At 55.4% G+C, this 15,869-nt stretch overlaps 1 protein-coding gene across 2 annotated transcripts in view; it reads right to left on the reverse strand.

The window, feature by feature from the left end:
• LOC148108139 (uncharacterized) overlaps positions 1–428 on the reverse strand; it is a 485,477-nt gene extending 485,049 nt beyond the window's left edge. Inside the window, exon 1 of one of the 2 annotated variants that reach the window (XR_015721128.1) lies at positions 229–428. The gene's annotated coding sequence lies outside the window, so the exon portion shown is untranslated. The remainder of the gene's footprint in view (positions 1–228) is intronic. The other variant, XR_015721131.1, reaches the window with a different exon arrangement.
• Positions 429–15,869: the final 15,441 nt, after the last annotated feature.

Below are 15,869 nucleotides of genomic sequence, written 5' to 3' on the forward strand. Positions count from 1 at the left end.
CGCCCTCCCCGGGCCCCTCCCTCGTCCTCCCCACTTCTCCGGCCTCCCCACATCCTCGGCCTCCCAAGCGGCGCGCGGGAGGGGTCCGTCTCCGCCTCATCCGCGGCGCGGACCGGCTGGTTAGCCCCGCTCGGCCCTCCGCCCGCGGGCCGCGGCCCTGCCAACCCCCAGCACCAGGAGCCGGCCCACCCGCCCGCTTCCCGGCCCCCGCCCCCTCCCCGCACTCACATGTACCGCGCGGGGCGCCGGGAGGCGAGGGCAGACCACTGCGAGGCGGCGCCGCGAACCGACGGGCGGCGCTCCCTCCAACGCCTCACGCCGCGGGCGCACAGCGCTCCCGGCGGCGGCGGCGGCGGTCCCGGCGGCGGCGGCGGTCGCGGCGGCTGCGGCGGCGGCAGTAGCAGCAGCAGCAGCGGCGGGCTTGCGCCCTCTGGCCGTGCTGCGTAGGCGAGGGCCGCGCATGCGCGGCGACCGGCTGAGGAGCGCTTCACCGCCCCGGCGCGCGCCCGGCCGCGTCCCCGCGCCGAGCTTCCGCCCCCCCCCACCCCCCCCCTCCGGAGGACCGGGCAAGCGCCCGGTGGCCCGCGCATGCCCTGCACAACACGGGGCTCCGGTCCCGAGACCACGCCGGACAGTCGCGCGGGGCATTCAGGACGGCAATGGACTGAGCGAGCCTGTGGTGGCCGGGTCTGGGGAAGCCTCGGCGGAGGCCGGGAGGGGCGGCCCGCCGAGCTGAGGTCCCGGAGGTCCCACTGGCGGCACTCTGGGCCGGCGGGGCTGGACCGACCTCGGGGAAGCCCTCCCACCCGCTGCCCTGCCCCCCACAGCCCGGACGCGGCCCCTTTGCAGGGCCTCCCTAGCCCGCCGCCCTACAGCCCAGCCCCAGGGCCGGAACCCGCAGGGTCGCGCCCCCGCAGTGGGCCGGGGCCTGGCCCGAGTCCTCGCGCGTGTCTTCGCCAGGCTTCCTGCCCACCCCGAGGAGTTAGGTGTCCCGGGACCCTCTGCACACAGGAGAGTGAGGCTCACATCAGGGATGTGTTCCGTGGCATCACAGCTAATGCTGGGCTGTACTTAGATTGAATCCTGAAAGACGGCCTGAAAGAGGCTGTGGGAGGCGGCTGGAGGTAGACAGATGTGGGGCCTGCGTGCTGGTTCCTGGGCTGCAGAAAGAAGAGGAGGACCCCCGGGATCTGGGAGTCACCAGGCCTAGGGCAGCTGAGCAGACCCAGGACACCAAGTGGAAGGGGCAAAAATGCACTCGTCCAGGGGCTTCTTCAGGCATCCTTAGGAACCTGGCGTTTGTTCTTTAGGCCGCAGGCAGCCTGGGGAGGGTTTCAAGCAGGAAGTAATATCTGATTTGTGTTCTTAAAAAAAAAAAAAATGGATAGGAAGGGGCAGGGCTACTTTCATCTTTATGGCGTCACTTTGATCCTCACCACAAGCCAGGAGGGTCCTGGGATGGATCCATGCATTGGTCTCCCTACTCAGAGGGGAGTCTGCTTCTCCCTCTCCCTCTGCCCCTCCCCCTGCTCTCTCTCTCTCAAATGAATAAATAAAATCTTTAAAAGAACAAAGGTAATAAATATCCCAAACTCATCATTTCCTGATGGCTTTACTACATACTGCCATCATCTACGCTCTCGTCTGTTGTATCTTTACAGCAGAAATCCACGGAAATGACGTGACGAGCCGCTGACATCTCTTCCTGACTGTTCAGTAAGGGCAGGCTGGGAGCTTGAAATCAGCCACGGTGGGAATATGCACCCCATGGAGACTGGCACACGCCACAAATCAGCACACCCCCCCCCCCCCGCGGGAGCCTGTTATATTTACCAGCATTGCACGGTCTATGTGCTGCATGGTGAGATGACATACAGTCTGGAAACAATGAGACAGGGACATTTAAAACAAAGCTTCATTTTAGTCCAACGAAATGAAATGCGTTCTGAGCACCTGCGAATTCCGTGCCCACCTCTCGCTTCCTCCGCCGTTGACTCTCCGTGATGACAGCTGTGATTTGTGAGCACCTGGTAGATGCCAGGCGTATGAAGTTGTATTCTCTTATTATCACTTTCCGGTTCAGTGTGAATATTGTCCCATTTCATGAATGAGAAAACGGAGGCACAGAAGGGTTAAGACACTGCCCAGGATCAAACCTTTTGCACCCTGCCTCAGGGCCTCTTGTCTGGCTCCGTGTGTACCGTCCCCCTTTCTTGCCCGAAGCAATCCAGAATCTGCGACTATGTCATTGGACATGTCGTCACTTTAAGTTCCAATTGATCTTCATATCCACTTGTTCTGCGTTTTCTGAAATGTCATTTATTCTTTGGCTTGAGCGATTTTCCTTTCCATCTTCTCCACTCTCTGCGATTGCATTTAATGGCAACGTTGATAAAGCCCTTTTCTTTAGGGTGATCTTGTCAAAGCGAGGGGTACTTTATAACCTTCAGCAGATAATTAATGCGTGTGACAACCCACAGACATTGCACACACTTCAGCAGGAGGATTGGGAGGAGTTCGCAAGCACCTGAGCTGGAAATAAATTACAGGGGAAAGGCCTGCACCCCCTCCCCCGGGAACCCACACTCCGAGGCTGGCACCTCCTCCTTCCCGCAGCATCCTTGTTAACAGTGTCGGCAGCCAGCGTGGTCACCGTAAGGGGGAAACCGAGGCAAGGAAGTGCCTCACCCAGGGCATCAGCAAATCAGCACCAGAGGTGTGTGGGACACAGGAGTTCTGGGCAGAACCCAGCCAAGAACGGGGATTACCTCATGCTAAATCCAGTGTTTGTTGAACGACTGAATGAAGGTCCCTATGTACTCCTTTCTCCCCGTGAATATGTACAGCGTGTTACCTTTGACCCTCTGACTGTGGTTAAAGTGAAGAGAAAGAAAAGAAAAGAAAAGAGAAGAGAAGAGAAGAGAAGAGAAGAGAAGAGAAGAGAAGAGAAAAGAAAAGAGAAAAGAAAAGAAAGAGAGGTTTTTCTTTGTGATGAGAACTCTCAGAACTTGCTCTTCTCACACCTCTCAAATACACCATAGAGCAGTAATGAACTGTAGTCCTGGGGTGTACTGTAAATCCCTATTCCTTATTGATCTGAAACTGGAATTTGTACCTTTTCACCATTCACTAAATTCCCGCACCCCCTCCGCCCTCTGCTTCTGGTTACTTCAATCTGATCTCTTTTTCTGAGTTAGTCTTCCCCCTTTTCTCTTCTTTGTCTCAGATTCCACAGAGAAGGGAAAAATAGCTCTCTGTCTCTCTCTCTAGACAGGATCAATCTCTCTCTCTCTCTCTATGCTTCTCTACAGAAAGTCTTTGCCCTGTCTCCCTTATTTCACTTGGCATCACGCTTTCAAAGTCCGGTACTGTTAGCACACTTAGCGGGATGTCCTTTTCTTCTGGCTGATTCCTATGCTATTCTCTAGGTACCACTTCTTTCCCTACTCAGCACTAAAGGGCACTGCTGTTTTCCGTGTCCTGGCTATTGAAAATAATGCTTCTTGAACATGGAGGTGCAGGTAGTTCTCTTTTTAATTTTTGGAGGGACGTCCACAGTGTTCTGCATAGTGACAGTACCAATGTGCATTCCCACCAGTGGTGCCCAAGGATTCCCTTTGCTCCACATCCTCACCAGCATTTGTTATCTCTCGACTTTTGGAGGGTCGCTCTTCCCGCCAATGTGATGTGATGTCTCATGATGCTCTTGGTTGCATTTTTCTGTGGGTTAGTCATGTTGAGGAGCGTTCACTGTGTCTGGGGCCCAGGGACACGTCTAGTCTGCATTAGACCTTTAGTTCCTCGTTTAGACACACAGGGGTGGGTGCAGAAGCACTCTTCTGGCTGAGCTGCGGGTGCTGGAATCGTAAAGAGGACACCATGGGAGTGGACAGAAAAGGAGGAAAGGGAGGGTTCTGAGGTCCTTTACTCTGCCCAGGGAGCCAAGAGATCCTGCTCCTTTGCTCTGTGACTCTGCAAAGGCACTGTGTTGAGGACCCCCGAGAAAAGGCATGGCTTTTTTTGCTGGTGTGCCTGTGTGGGGCTGTGCCACCAGAGCTGGAGAACTGGATGCAGGGCGCTTCCTTGTCCATGGTACCTGGTGAGTTCTGCTGGAGGAACTGGAGCAGGAAGAGTCAGGCAGAGGCCATTATGGTTGTCGCCCCTGCCCAGAAACAGCTTGAAAGTTTTAGTAGCATTCTGCAGTCTAGGTGCTTAAGAGGGGAGGTGGGCTCCAAGATCTTCTCAATTATTCATTGAGTAACTACACACTGAGCACTGCCCTATGCCAGGTATCTTGCTGGGCCCGTGCGCAGAGCTGAAATTACCTAGGGCTCCTTTGCTTTAGGAGCTCCCAGTCTACACATGGACCAAAGCTCCAAAGAGAACGCACGTGAAAGAAAAGAGCAAGCGCTCTGTACTAGGAATGAAGTGTGCTACGGAGGAAGGCTGGGGAGTCACTGCATGGAAAGATATGAAAGGCCTCACTGAGGCTGAGGTTGCTGAGAACAGATTGACCAAAGGGAGCTAGGCCTGCACACGTCAGGGAGCAGCGTTTCAGGAAGAAGTGACTTGTGCTGCAGACACTCAATAACAGAAGCCAGTTTGGCCAGAGGAGTGAAAAAGGCAGCCAGGGTGGCTGCAGGGACACTAGGAGGAGAGCAGAGGGGAGGGAGGAAGGCAGGGACAGATGCTGAGGCCTGGGAGACTGTTACTTATCTAGAGTTGCCCCAGGACTGCATTGCCCTGATACCCTGCATGTGCAGGTGCATCGCTTTAATTTCTAACAGTATTTGTGGGTGAAGAATGCAGGCCCAAATTAGCATGGTTCCCCAGGCTCAAGGTGTGTCAGTGGCTGCGGCTGTGACCAGGGCCATACTGGAAGAGGATTTTGTCATGAGTTGGCTCACGTGACTCGGGATGCCATCTGGACTCAGAACCTGAGTTCCTGTGTGTCTTTTGGCCTTGGCACTGCCTCCGTTCTCTATCCTGTGAGCCTCTGTAGATGGCAGCTCAAAACATCGGTGCTTGGTTCTGCTTCAGAGAGAGAAGAAGAAGGGAAAGGGAAGGAGTGAGTAGTGGAACATGATGGAAAGTAACTAGGGAGTGAGAAACTCTTTGCATGACATGTAGAGAAGCTCTAGGCATGGTACTTCATCACGTTGAATATGTCCTGTGGGTCAAAAGCCAGTCACTGACCACTTAGCAGTTACAGTCTGATGCCTATACCACAGGTCAGGATCCCTGGGAGCCATGGTGAAAGCCGCTCCCCTCATAGACCCAAACGAGGTAACGGGGTCTCGTTCTTCATATAACGGGAAACAATTGCATGGTTTTACTATAGAGGATGACAATGCCTGCATCTTCTTGCTTTTCCAGGCCATCATGGTGCCCACCTTAAAATGAGGCCAAGAGGGAAAGTGACAGTTGCAGTATTACAGGGCTGGAACCCAGGCCTCTTCTGAGCAGCCCTCCATGCCAAGTCCCACCCCTTCTTGTAATTCTTCCATCTTGAAAATTGTGCCTCAGATACACAGCGGACCACCCCACACATGTAATAAATACTCTTATCCACAGACACCAGAGGATGTCCCAAGGAAGTAGATTCTAGCCTGATCCCCACACTGCAGGCTGGGAAAGTGGGGACTACGTGAGAGACGCAATGACATAGGACACACAAGTGCGCAAAGAAACACAGAACGTAAGGTCTGAATTCAGCTCTGCCTCCTGAAGCTTCGGACCCTAGTTCCATTTCCAGAGAGTGGTGGCTATGGCCTTTTTGGCTCATTGTGTCCAGTTAAGGAGATGACATGGGGGAGAAAGCTAAGGAGTCAACTGCCAAGAAGGGGCTCTGGATAGGTCTGACTGAACACATGGTCCCAGGGATTAGAATCTTGAAAGAGTGACCTCACTTCCTCTGTGATAGGCCCCAACTGAACTTAGAACTCTGGTAACCGGGCACCCAGATTCAAAAGACAACCTGCTCTCCAGCTCACTTGGGTGGAGACATTCGAGAGAGCAAGATGTTCTCTTGCTGCCTTCCTCCCTTCAGGGTCTCTGGGCCCAGGCAAGCCCAGAGAGAGAGACTTGCAAATAATTGTAGACGTCGGCTCAGCCCGCTTTTCCGAGCCCTCTGGACATGTGGCAGGAGACACCAACAGGTAACACGAGGCAGCTCAGGGCAGCCCACTGGAGAGCAGGCAACAACTGTGATGTCACCTCAGCAGGCCCACACCTCTTGGCCCTCATTATGTGTGTCCCTGTGTGTGTGTTGGGGTGGGGGGCTGGTTGTCTATGTGTAGAGAAGGGGACAGAGGATGTGGGACACACCCTTCCTGGGCAGAAGGAAGCTGCCAGGTGTTGGAAGCCTGGCCCATCTTTCATGTTCACGCCCCAGGTCATAGCAGGCAGGATGAGAAGCTGAGCACTGGGGACCAAGCTCAACTACCTCGATGTTAATCACGAGCTCTAGAGTTTCATCCGGCTACCTCCTTGCTCGATGTCTTTTCAGCTGCCCCTCTTTGCCTCAACTGGAGAACAGGATTTCTAATGCGGGTGGCCCCTTGTGGCAATGTCCCGGGAGGACACTAATGTCTCTTGACCCCATGTCTATGGGGCACTGCATTTTCAGAGCTGCACCCAGGAGGTCATCGAAGAGCTGGTCTGGGACTTCAACTACAACGCCCTAGACAAGTGGCAGGTGCACCAGGCCACCCAGGATCAGTGCCGCTCTGAGGTGAGAATGGGAAGAGGGTTCCACACGCCCAGGGCCCCCACACAAATGTGGGGACAAACCTGGGGCCCTCCCATGGTGTTTCCACATGAGTGCCCCGCAGGCCCAACCACAAAGTCATCCCAGTATCCACACCTCCACCACCAGCTGTGGGAGAAGGTAGGAAGACACTCTTCCCATAGGTGGGAATGGTAGAGAATAGTGTTCGTGTTTTTTGCAGTTTGGGGCGTGGGTTATTCTGTTTCATTCTGTTTTGTGTGACTTTTCCCGCAGCCATGAGTGTCTTTGCATTTTGCTACTGTTTTGAGTATTTTCTTGACTCACCCCAGCCATCCTGTGTAGAACCCAGCTCCACTGTCCTTGGAGAACGTGTCCAAGGCCTTATGAATCCTCACCCCACACAGGGTGATTGAACATAAAAGGAACGGTGGGATGAAGCCATTCTATATGTTCCTCTGTAACGTATCACCTCTCAGAACACATCGACTCATTGTATGTCCCCCGGGTCACAAGCTGTGTCCTCATATGTCTTTTTGGACCTCCGTATGGGAGGTTGTCTGCCGCCGTGAATCAGCCTTTCAAGCACGGATTGGGTGCAAGGCCTCTGATGCCTCCTGGCCCAGGTAGTGGACTCTGTCTTTTCAGAGTTCAATCCAGGCCATCTTTGAGGAGCTGCTTGCTCCAAAGGCTCAGCTACTCCATCTCCCTTGACAAGCAGCAGGTGCCTCGGCCCACAACAACATCCAATGCTGGTCTGGGGTGAGAACAGGTCCAGATTGATGTCCAATCTCAGGACCCACAGATGATCACGGCAAGGCCAGAACCCACACTAGAAACAACCAGCTCCCCTGGGGCCTGCCGAGGAAGGTGGATTTCCCCTGAACCTTTCTCCCCACCTGAGGAACAGACCAGGCCGCAGCAGCCTAGGGAAATGCCATGCATTCCATGCTCTGGACAGTTCTCAGGCCCAACGTCTATGATCTCGAGCAGCGTTGGAGGTGCTAAGCCTGTGCTTTCTCCTGTCTGCAGTAGGGATGTTGACTGATGACTCAAAGGCATACAGTTCTTAATAAAGCCTATTCAGAGAGAGAAAGGCTGTGGTGGCTCAGCTAACAAGATGTGTTGAAGTGACCAATGCTTTCTCATTTCACCCCTAAAGGCAATTGTACTTTCAAGCCTAGAGCCTTTTTCTGGGTGGGCCCTCAAGTCCCTTTTCTTGCACAACTTCCTGAAGGGATGGGACTCTCTGGTCTGAGCACCAGACCCTGATCATCCTGGTGGTTCGTGGTGTTGAAGCTGACTCCATTGCCCCCCACACCCCCCTTCTCTACCTGGTGGGAAAAGGAATCATCCCTGTCCCTGGATGAGGCCCAGACGATGCTGAGGCTCCGAGAAGGCACAATGGAGCGTTTCGTACAGTCCCTGGTGCCATCCTTCCCAGATGGGAGCATCTCAACCACCTCAACGATCTTCTGCATGTACGAGATGTTCACTTCAGCCACACAGGTCCTGGGCCAGCAGTTCAATAGGTGAGTGCCCACCCCATGCACAGCACAGGGTGAGCCTCCCATCTACTGGGTGTACATCTCGGGAATGGCACTACCCCTCTCTGACCTTCCCTTTCCTCTTCTGAAAAGTGGGGTGGTTAAGAGGATGAACCTCATACAGGTACTGTAGGAAATCATGGGAGGAAACATGGCATGGGCTACTCTGGTGCTTGGCTCTGTAGAAAGGGCTCCTGGACGTGCTGGGCATCTTCTTGCTTAATAGTTCTCTCTCTCTGGTCAAGAAGCTCTCAAGTGCAACCCTCACAGGCCGGTGGCCCTTCTGGGTTGACGAAAGGAAATGCAAAGCAGGCAGTTTCTCTATGTGCAAAGGACTTCTGAGATTCCATCTAGATGGTTCTGGTAGTTGTCCTTTGTGTGAGCAGCTCAGGGGCACACTGGGAGCAGGCAGACCAGCCCACGGGCCACTCAGGATTTGGAAAGTGCGGGCTGGGAAGTAGTCGTTCAAGAATGTATATTAAGCACTAGGAATGTGAATGGAGAGAGGAGATACAGTGTCTGGGTCTCAGTTCTATTCAGAGGGTCAGATAGGCACTCTGCACACCCTAAGCATGCATGTCCAATGGTTGTTAGATGTGACATCTTCGTAGCCTCCTCTAGCTTTGAAAGGATCCACCTAGAGCTGGATCATAGGACAGATGAAATGATCAAGTAAAACTGGGACAGGGGTTTGGGTCCAGAAGCAGGGCTGGCTGCCTCCACAGAGCAGGGTGGGGGACTACAGGGGTGGTGGCTGGGGAGGGATTTGCCAAACCAGGGATCTCACCGATCTCTTGATTTCCAGTGGGTGGGCTTCATCTGGGGGGCTTCATGTGAAGAAGCAAATGAGTCAAAGAAGGCTGTGGAGGGGGTCCCGGGCCCTCTGGGCGGCAGAGCACAGTCTGGGCTCAGTGGGTGCCTGAAACACCCATCCCTTTGACGGTCCCAACTTGCTCTGCCTGCCCCTCCCTGCTGACCACCCCAACGGGGGCCAAGAACCGAGGGTGTGCTGAGCCGACCACTCACAAATCTGCCTCCAACCTGAGCCTTGATACTGGTGTGCATGGAGGATAGAGTAGATCAGGCCCATGGCTAGGTAGAGGAGAGGAGAAGTGGAAAAACCAGACTCATTCAGGTTTTCTGGAGGACCAGGCCTTCCACTACGAGGGCAGCTAGAGAGGGGTTGGAAGGGGGCTGGGGCCATCCTCTGGGACCCATACAGAAAGAACGGTGCTGTGGGAGTAGCATGTGCAATGCAAGGCCAGGCCTCTGACTCTGTTCCACATATGACTCTCCCCAGCACCCTGTCTCCCTTCTTGGGTACCTGGCCTGACCAGAATTTGCAGGCTATCTATCAGTCCCTGGGCCGTGACCGTGTCGAGATCAAGGTGGCCTATGTGCATGGGGCCATGGTTCTGAAGTGGCATGCCTGGGACCTGACAAACCATGTCCCCCTTCTCCTGATGCAGCGGGAACTTCTGGCGCTCACTGAGGCAGAGGTGGAGGGTAAGGGGGATGGCAAGCTGGGAAGGCTAACTGGGATGCGGTTCATGGGCTGGGTATTCCTTTCAAGGCCATGGGGTCTGTCCTGGTTTTGCAAAGGCATCCGGAAAGTCAGTGATGTGGATGAACCTTTCTCTGTCTCCTGCCCCAGTGCCAGCTCCAGGGCTCCTTCCAATGGCAGAGCCAGGAACAGGGCCTCCTATAGAGCTAGAGGCGACCCCAGCTCTGTGTCAACTGTCACCTGCGGTGTCAGAGCCAGCCTCCCCTCCGTCAGCTGTTCCAGAACTGCAACCCGTGCTCCCATCTTCTGCATGTGTGCCGGGTGCTGAGCAGCAGTCAGCTGGACCACCCTTTTTGCTGGAAAGTTTCACTCAGGCAACAGCCACAGAGCCCACCGCGGCCCCAGAGGCTTCCTGCCACCGCTGTGTCACCCCAAAGAACCAGCTGGGTGAGGAGAAGCCCGACCTCCTGGACTTCCCTCCCAGGCTGGTGGCAGAGCAGCTCACGTATATGGATGCGGTGAGCAGCTGGGCTCTCAGGGTGGGCCAGGGGCAGGCCTTCCTTCTGCTCTCACTTGCCCCACACCTGCCTTTCCCTGATGTGGACTCCTATGGTCTGGGACCAAATCTCAGCTCCACCACTTCCCAACCCTGTCAACCCATCAAGGCGCTTAGCCCCAAGCTTTCCCTATCCAGCTGCGGACTGTAGCGAGAGACCATGATAAGCACTGATACGGAGGTACTAGGGAGAAGAAATGAGCCAGAATGGAGAGACCAATGGGCAGGCCCTGGTCCCGTGGGTGGAGGAGGGCAGCTCCCTGTGTTCAGTCAAGTCCATGGGTCACCCACTCATGTGCCTTGGAGGATGAGTACCCTCAGCATTGATTAGGCATCTGATGTGTCCATGAGGACAGGGCAGACGGAAGAATGTGTGGTTGCAGCTCCCGTGTGAGAATGTGCATCTGAAAGGGGGGGAAGGACCAGGGGGATGACCAGTTGGAGGGGAGGGGAAGAAGCCCCCTTGGGTTGGACCACCTTGCAGTGCCACCTGGAGCTGGGAGTTCCTGAGCATGATCAGGGTGCCAATGCCCTCCTTCCTTCCCTTGCTCTGTTTGCTCCTGGGTCATTGTGTACTGGGTTCCCTCAGGGAAAACAATGGAATGAAATCCACGGTCTCCAACCAGGCTCAGGCCAGATTCTCAGCTCCCTGAGGTCCAGCTCTGACCTGTGACCCCCACGTAGGACATGAGTCTTGCATGGGAAATGGCTGGGTGAACCAAGGTCCGCCTGTTCTCTAGGAGCTGTTCAAGAAGCTGCTGCCCCATCAGTGCCTGGGCTCCGTCTGGTCCAAGCGCAACAAGCCTGGCAATGAGCACCTGGCACCCACAGTCCGGGCCACTGTCGCCCAGTTCAACGGTGTGGCCAAGTGTGTCATCACCACCTGCCTTGGCAACCCAAGCATGACAGCCCGGGACAGGGCCATGGTGGTGGAGCACTGGATCAAGGTGGCCAAGGTATGCAACGGGAAGCCCAGCCGAGGTGCTCTCCTGAGTCTCGGGCACTGCTCTTCCCTTGATCAGGTCTCAGGGTGGAAGGCCCTGGTCTTTGCCCTAGGGACTGTGCAGTCCCTAGGCTCTTTGGTCCAGGGGCATGCTGACCTCGCCTTGCATGGCCCCATGCTGGGATGCTCCGTTTCTGCCTGGCTCCTTCCTTGGAGTGAGGTAAAATCTTCCTCCTCCTCTGGGCCTCACGTGTGCCCTTCGGCAGGTCCCTGGACAGCGGCTTCCTCCAGCAGGAGCACTTTCCCCTGAGGGGGACTGAAGCTTGAGAGCCAATAAGGTGCTGGTTCCCCAAGTGACAGCCCATTCTCTTCTCTCCCCAGGCCTGTCAAACCCTGAGGAACTACTCGTCCTTACATGCCATCCTCTCGGCTCTGCAGAGTGTCTCCATTCACCGCCTCGAGAACACGTGGGGGAAGGTTTCCAGGTGAGTAGGCCTCTCTCCATGGAGGGACCAGGATGGACGAGGGAGCTCCCAGAGGCTTGTCCTCTTCCCCCTCAGGCAGCTTGGACCTTCTGGGAGGCGGCAAACCCCGACCACAGGACCTGGGCTGGTGGGTGGGTCTCTCAGCCTCCCTGGTGAGGAGGCCACCATGCCTCCCGCTTTAGAAATCAGTTTTGCCAAATGTCCCACACGGGGCTGAGCTGCATTAAATCTCTTCACGTGTTTCCTTGACAGCCACTAAGCTCTCTGCCCATTTGAACCCCAAATTGACCCAAACAGCGTTTCTCAATGAATATGGGAAGGGAGGCCCAGGACGAGCCACATGAGAGCTCCCTCCCATGTCCTACAAAGACCTTAGTGCTCAGAGGATCCCAGAAGAAACCCTCAACCAGGCAGGTTGACACTCTGGGGTTCTCAAAGAAAAGGCACTCGCACTCAACCCTGCCACATTATTCGTCCATTGATCCTGCCTCCCTTGCCTCTCTTCAGGAAGCCATTGAGGATCTTTCAAAAGCTGTGCAGCAAGGACACCACACAGGGCAGGAACCTGCTCATCAAGGTAGCCTGGAAGGTGCAGGTCTGGAAAGAGAGGAGGGGTGGGAGGGAACAGGGTCCTGAGTGGATGTAGTCGGGAATGGTCTGAAGCATTCCTTGGGGAGGGGAAGCCTTTGTCATGAATGTGGCGACAGCCTAGGTGAGGATGCCCTTGGCAGTGAGGGGGCAAGCAGGTGGTGTCCAAGCAGACTCCCTAGCCTACACACCCTCTCTCTCTGTGTCGACAGCTGGTCCAGGTGGGGGCCTCTACAAACCTGGAGAGCCCAGAGGACAGACCTGTGCTCAGTGATGGGGTTGGGCTGGGTTGAGGGCCACAACAATGATGAGAGTAATAGGACCCTGAGTCCTCAGGAGACCATGGGAGATAGGTGGAGTTGTCACGTTTCCCGATGAGAAAACAGGCTCGGGGAGGCCAGGCTGCAAGGTCAAGTTCACACATGGAGTGAATGTTGGAGTGAGATTGTTCTGGAATCACTCACGGCCTGCTTCTGGATAATGGGGCCTCAGGATCAGTATGAGTTAGGTCAGATGTCTAGGTTCTGACGTCCAAGATGGTGGGGGCAAGTGGCCTGAGGGTATGATGGTCTCAAGGAACTTGTCCTTGGTCCTGCAGGAACGACCGTCCAATAGATTTGCCACCCTGGTGATGGCCCTCCGGGGAGCCCAGAAGAGGATGCAGAAGAAGGTGAATGTGCCTGAGGCCCAGGGCCTCCAAAGTCAGAGGAGGAGGAGGGCTCCTCCCTGAGGGCTGGAAGCCTCCCAAAAAGGAAAGATCAGGAAGGGGGGGGCATCCTTCCCACTCCAGCTGCGGCTCCTGGGGCCACAGCTTCTACAATTCTTATTTCAAAAGAACCAGGAGGAGGGTCCAGAAAGGTCCATAGAGAATGGGTTTTGCGGGTAGAGAGGGACCGGCCTAGTGCTCCATTCCCTGGCATTTTTGAAAAGCAGGCCCTGAAGGTGATGAGGAGTCTGATGTTCTGGGGGGGAAGGGAAAGGGAACCCGTGGGGGGAGGCTGCTAAGGGTCCTAGGCTGCTCCACGTGAGCCCATGGGGTGGGCTAGGAGGCTGGAGCGTTTTCAGTGGAGGGTCCCTGTGGACACCAGCGAGCAGGGACTCATCCCAACCCTCCCCCTCATGACACAGGGTGTCGTGCCTTTCCTTGGCACTTTCCTCACCGAGCTGGTGATGTTAGATACCGCCATGGAGGACTATCTGGAGGTGGGTGAGCCTGAGGATTGTGGGGGAGGGACCAGAATCCGGAGGTTTGGGAGCAGAGCGCCCCTGTACTGAGCCCTGAGCTCTCAGGACTCGGCAAACCTCCCCTCATGACAGCCTCACGGCTACCCTGTGAGCCTGGGGGCTGTTGCCCATCTCAGGGATGAGCGAGGTGAGGCTGCAGTTAGGCCACGGCTCCCGGTGCCGAAGACTGGTGAAGCAGCAGAGCTTCCTGAAGGCAAAGCTGCATGAGGTCTGTCTGAGTGGACCTCAGCCTCCCCCGGTGAGTTTGCCCGTGGGGGGAGAATGAAGTCAGGACCCTCCACGTCAGCAAGCACCTCAGTAGCCGCAGCAGCCCCTTCCTGCCTGAGGCTTCGGCCTCCCCCACTGTCTTCCGAGAGGGTGGTGCTGCAGGGTCCCGACCTGTAGCCAGTCCATCTGCCCCATGTCCTCCTTTCTCTGGACCCCAGACCCTGGCCTACATCCCAGGCCCACTATCTGTGTATGCACGGCCCCCTCATGGGTCCTGGCCATGGTGCAGCATGAGAAGGGATGGGAATCAAGTGCTCCTAAGAACCAGGGGCCTCATTCTGATGGACTTTGTCTGCTTTCCAGGGGAATGAGATCAACCACCAGAAAAGAAATAAGGTGAGCATATGTGGCGCTTCCCGCAGGGAAGGGTAGGGAGTGGGCCTCAGAGATGTCCCTGGGAAGAACATTGCTTGGCTCCATCCCCTCCACCTCACATTTCCTGGGATCCCTTGAGAAGAAAGCAGTGCAAGTCTCATCCCGTTAGGAGATGGGGACAGAGCATGGCATCCAGGAGAACTTCCCGGAGGAGGGGCTACTGATATTCACCTCTGAGAACAGGTGGAGACCAGATGAATCTCTAGGCAGGAGGGTGGCCATGTGTGCCAGGACCTGGGATAGGTCCCCGGTCCCGCTCCTCAACCGTCACCAGACCCTGCAGCTCCCCCCCTACCCCAGGCTCCCTATGCATCCTGTGCTTCTCTGTCTGCTCAGGAATACCAAGTCATGACGGACATCATGCTGCTCCAGGTGGCTGCCGAGAATTACACCCTAGAGCCCGAGGATCCTTTTTGGGCCTGGTTCCAGGCTATGGAGCCGCTCAGCGAGGCTGAGAGGTGAGGCCCATCAGGAGCTGGGTCGGTGAGGTTCGGGGTGGACTCTTTCTGCTGGCCACTCCTGGGATCCTCCTTCCCTGGGCAGCCTCAGGCCTTGTTGCCGGGGCGCCAGACTCCAGCTGTGGGCAAACACTGGCAGGGACTCTTGAATGGAAGCTCCTGGGCAACTCACAGGTGTCCCTCTGTCCTTAGCTACACCCTGTCCTGCCAGCTGGAGCCCCGGTCCTAGCTGGTCAGCAGCACTCAAGAAGGAGAAGAACTGGCTGCAGTCAACCTCAGGGCTGTGCAAGTGTCCAGTGGCCCTGCAGGGATTCCTCAGCAGCTGCATCCTTGCGCCCATTTTCTCCACACCCCTTCCCCCCATCTATTTCCTTATGTAGGGGGCACCATTTAGTTGTTTTAAATAGTACCGTGATAGATTTGCATGTTAGGAGATTAAAGCCCTTGTTTTGTTTTAGAGCCCATGTGTGTGGTTTGGGTCTTTTACTTCCTGCAGTAATGGAAAACTTGCACAGACTCTCGTATTCGTTCCTGACCTAGGAAATCTTCCAGAGTCATCAGCTACTGTATGTGGGAGGAAGGAGAATTGGCAACCCTTCTCCCTAGCCACTGGAGGGCACCCCAAAATCCCCCTTACTCAGAGCACGGGTCCATTTCAGTCAATGAATTTGGGCAAACAGCAGAGACAGCCCCTCAGAACTCCTGAGATTTAGAGGTTGCAGGGACTTTCCCAGGAATAGCAACAACCACTGAAAGTGGGAGTCTTTAAGACTTGTACGCCCCAGAACTCCTTCCTGCCCCAGGACTGGGGTTGCCTTTCTCCACTCTAAGGCCAGGAAGACTGTGTCCTGCTTCTTCCATTGAGATGCTTTTTTAGTTTTGTGTTTGGTTTTGGAACTTGTCGTATTGTAGTTCAATCTCTGGAACTGCATCAGCACCTAGTGGGGAAAAACACGGAAGGAGATCAAATCCTGCATGTGAAGGGGACAAAGGCAGAGGAAGATAATTTGCAGATGGACTCAGGGCAGGCAGGACTTTCCAGCCTCAGTCTCCCCGTTGGCCGTTTACCAAGTTTGGAATCTTTCTGGGATTCTTGTCAATGATCTCTGGATTCCCTTTCCTGCTTGTTTTGTGTGTTGGGAGAAGATGGGAGGGGTACCTTAAAGGGCACACC

Source organism: Ursus americanus, chromosome 22, assembly GCF_024610735.1.
Source record: "Ursus americanus isolate L20-20 chromosome 22, mUrsAme1.1.p, whole genome shotgun sequence".
Classification (NCBI taxonomy): domain Eukaryota; kingdom Metazoa; phylum Chordata; class Mammalia; order Carnivora; family Ursidae; genus Ursus; species Ursus americanus.